This window comes from Hoplias malabaricus, chromosome 3 (assembly GCF_029633855.1).
Source record: "Hoplias malabaricus isolate fHopMal1 chromosome 3, fHopMal1.hap1, whole genome shotgun sequence".
Taxonomy (NCBI): domain Eukaryota; kingdom Metazoa; phylum Chordata; class Actinopteri; order Characiformes; family Erythrinidae; genus Hoplias; species Hoplias malabaricus.
In genome coordinates, this window is record NC_089802.1 from 26,041,775 (window position 1) to 26,045,931 (window position 4,157).

A 4,157-nucleotide genomic window follows, 5' to 3' on the forward strand; every position below is an offset into this window, starting at 1 on the left:
TCGCGATTTCTGTCTGGCCTGAGAGGAGGGTAGCGCTTGTATTGGTGTGAGGGCGGAGGAGGCTTCGGGCCATCACTGGCCCACGGAGTGGGGGAAGGGTCCAGGGCGGATCTTGGTGGATCGACCTGGGTGGCACCCTCCAACTCTAAATGTGGGGAGCTGGAGTCGACATTAAAGACTTGGGGTGTTTCGGACCGTCTGTTGGGAATCTGTTGGGATTTTAGGAATCCTCTGAGCGCTAAATCGCGCAGCTGTCTGCTAGACAGGGTGCGAGGGCAAGCTGAGACTCCCAGCTGATGACTGGTGTGGGGATGGAGGTTTTGGATAAATAGTGATTTGAAATTTAACTCTTCCTCCATTCTGGAGTCATTTCTAGGCCCGAAATACGCCTGTCTGAGTCGGTTGTAATATTGCTGAGGGGATTCCTGGCATTGTTGTTTTATGTTCAAAGCAGCGGCCAGTCCGGTCTGTGACAGGTGATTGGAGAATTCTTCCTCCAATGCTTGGCACAGCACATCATATCGCGCTTTTACATAGTCTGGCTGATGTTCAATGAAGTTACTGACGTCTTGGTTGGAAGTCAGTTTAATCACATATAGTCTGTCATCTATTGTGATCCCGGGGAAACGTTGGAGGTAGAAATCAATATCTTTTAGGTAAGAAAAGATATCATTAGAACCGTCAGGTTTGGGATCAAAGTGGGTTATATATTATGCGCGATTTTGTCGAGGTCCTTGTATGAGGGACCGTGAGAGGGTAAAGGTTGAGGGGGCCAGGCACTGGGTTGCAGTGCTCTGGGTCTAGCAGGGCGTTGTAAGGGATGGCTGACAGGAGACACGGGGGAAGGTGAAATACCTGTGGATACCAGAGGAGGTGCTGCAGCAGCTCTAAAGGTTACGGTCCCTGAGTCTGGTTCCTGATCCTCACTATCTTCCTGCTGTTCTTGTCTTTCTGTAGCGGCACTAGGTGGCACGACAGGAGTGACCTGGGGCAGTGTATTCCCTTCAGCTATTTCGCTTTGAAGTTGACTTAACTCTGCCTCTACCTTTGCCTGCTGTCGCCGTGATATGTCAAGTTCACGTTCACTGGCCCTGAGCTGTACTACAGCGAGGAGGGCTATTTGACCTAATGCCTCAGTTCGGGGCTTGCCCTTGAGGATGTCGGTTAAGTGGTTCTCTATCCACTTAGCCACCATGTGGTCACGATGGGCCTGTGAGGCTTTCTGCACAGTTTCTGCGAGTCCAGGCATCACATCATTGGTGATGCTGGTCAGAACAGAGAATGCCTCATCCCACAAGCCTTCTACGTATACTTCCGAGGGAAAAGTCCCTTCTGCCATGTTAGCTGTGTTTAACTGCGAGGTGTAACTTACTTCTATTTAGTTAGGATTAATTCCGTTAATCCCTTTCTAACTAAACTGAACTAAATTCACCTGTACCGAGTGCTCTAAGAGTAACTGCTAGTCTATATGGTGTTGGAGTTCACTTTTGAATCTCTAAGGGAAGTCTGTTAGTAGTAGAGGGTGGAGTGAAAGTTGCTATACGCAAGTGAGCAAAAGAAAGGAAAAAAATTTTTTTTTTCAATAATTAAAAATTATGGGGCATTTCTCTTTCTTGGTCGCGTTCAATGTCACCCGTCCGGGCTTATGGACCAGTAAGATCATTGAGACGAATAGCATATTACTGACAAAATTAGTCCCGGTTTCCAACCCAGGTGCCGGGCAGAGCGATGGGGAGTGGTCCCCAAGGTCCGTGGGGCCTGTCAGTGGGGTCACTGTCATAAATCCGAGTGGTTTCCACTCGGTCCGCCTCGACCAGGTACCTTTAAGGTCGAGTCCCAACCCCGGATCTCGTATCACGGTGGTATTGGGACGGCCTGTGGGTCTATAGGCCACTGACCATCTGCCCACTTGTGGGGCGGGTGGAACGGGCCGCCCCGTCGATTGTGTTAACACCCGGTTAAGCCCGTTTTCCACCCCGATGATTCGTTCGATGTATGCCTGGGAAGGTAAAACATTCCTGGGCATGGGGGGTCGAGCGTATGAGGGGTTTCCCCCGTCCCGAAAGAGTCATTTTCCAACCGATGATTCGTTAGATATGCCTGCCCGGGAAGGGTCAACTTCCCTGGGCACCAGGGGGTCGGACGTATGAGGATTTTCCCCCTTTTTAAACCCATAAATTTGCCCGTGCCTTTTTAAACCCATAAATTTGCCCGTGCGCGAGTCAACGGGGCCGCGTAACCCCCGAGGCGTTGGCCGGCGTTTATCCGCCGGTCCGTGGGATCTCCCGACCTTTCCCCTCCTTTGAGCGGGACGTGGGAGCGCACCACCGGGCCCCGGCTGGAAACGGCCGGAGGCAAAGAGCGCATTAGAGGTGACACGGATCGGTCTTGCACAGACCGCGGCTGGAAGTTCGCAGGGTCGGCCAACGGATCGACCCTTCGTCTTCTTAAACGCAGACTTCCATAGGCTCCGGGGGCGAACCGTAAACCTATGCCGACCTCATCGCGCTTTGAGGGGGCCAGGATTCTCTTCCATTCTCTTCCCTTAACGGCCGTCCTTTACGACCGTTTGAGCTCGGTAAACGCGGAGCACCAGGGGCAGGCTTCTAAGTCGAAATACCATGCTTAGAATGATCCTCCCCGCCCTGTGCTCCCAGCCTCCATGGCTCGTGGATGCCCGTAAGAGGCGTCCGCTTGTCCAGAATTGTTTCGAGGGGGACTTAGTCGGTCGGTCAATCCAACAGTAGGTCCATTCAACGTCCGCGTCGGTGGTGCCTTAGAGTCGGGATCCGTTTGAGGGAAGGACCCGTCCCCTAGCCTGCACCGTCCGGGTGAGAATCATATGTTTTCCAAGTTGCGGAGCCCATTGCAGATCCCCACAGCAGGGTCGCATTCGATCCTCTTCGCTGGTGTCCCTTGAGATTACTCTCACTGGCACCATGCGCCCCCTCTCTTTCCTCAGCCAGGGTTTGAGATCCAGGGGGATCGGTCTGGTTGATCCTGCCAGTATCATATGCTTGTCTCAAAGATTAAGCCATGCAAGTCTAAGTACACATGGTTTAGTACAGTGAAACTGCGAATGGCTCATTAAATCAGTTATGGTTCCTTTGATCACTCCACACGTTACTTGGTATAACTGTGGTAATTCCAGAGCTAATACATGCAAACGAAGCGTTGGAAGGGTTCTGGGGGTCGGTGTGAAAGATTCTCCCGGCCCCTGTCCCCCGGATACGTGCATTTATCAGAACCGAAAAACCCTCCCGGCTCCGGTCGGGTCGCTTTGGTGACTCTAGATAACCTTTGGCCGATCGTTAAGCCCTACGGGGCGGCGACGTATCATTCGAGTGTCTGCCCTATCAATTTTCGATGGTAGGCTACGGGCCTACCGTGGTGACCATGGGTAACGGGGAATCTGGGTTCGATTCCGGAGAGGGAGCCTGAGAAACGGCTACCACATCCAAGGAAGGCAGCAGGCGCGCAAATTACCCATTCCCGACACGGGGAGGTAGTGACGAAAAATATCGATGCGGGTCCTATGATCCTGTGGAGCGTAACCGAAATGAACTCAATCTACATCCATGAGTGAGAACCCATTGGAGGGCAAGTCTGGTGCCAGCAGCCGCGGTAATTCCAGCTCCAATAGCGTATGCTAAGATTGCTGCAGTTAAAAAGCTCGTAGTTGGATTTGGGGACTTGTCTCGGATCCCCTGGACATTCCGGATGGCTGGGAAGCTCCTTCGGGGGTGACTCTCTGTCTCTGGGTGGGTTGTGAGACCTGATCCCTACCACCGGTGTCCTCTGCTTGCCGGCCGCAGAGAAGCCCTTAGCTGGGTACTTCACTGCGGTGCACGGTGGGTTGGAGGGTCCGGAGCGTTTACTTTGAATAGAGCAGAGTGCTCAAAGCAGGCCGACACATGCCATGTCTGACTGAGCTAGGAATAATGGAATAGGGCCCTCCGCGGGGCGTCGGGGTCTCTCTTTCGGTACGGCTGGTCGTTCCGGAGTGGGGCTCCGGGGCTTTCACGGTCCTATTTCGTGGGTTTTAAGGACCGAGGGCAATGATTAAGAGGGACGGCCGGGGGCATTTGTACCACACCGACAGAGGTGAAATTCGTTGACCGGTGTGGGACGGACGAAAGCGAAGGCATTTGCCAAGA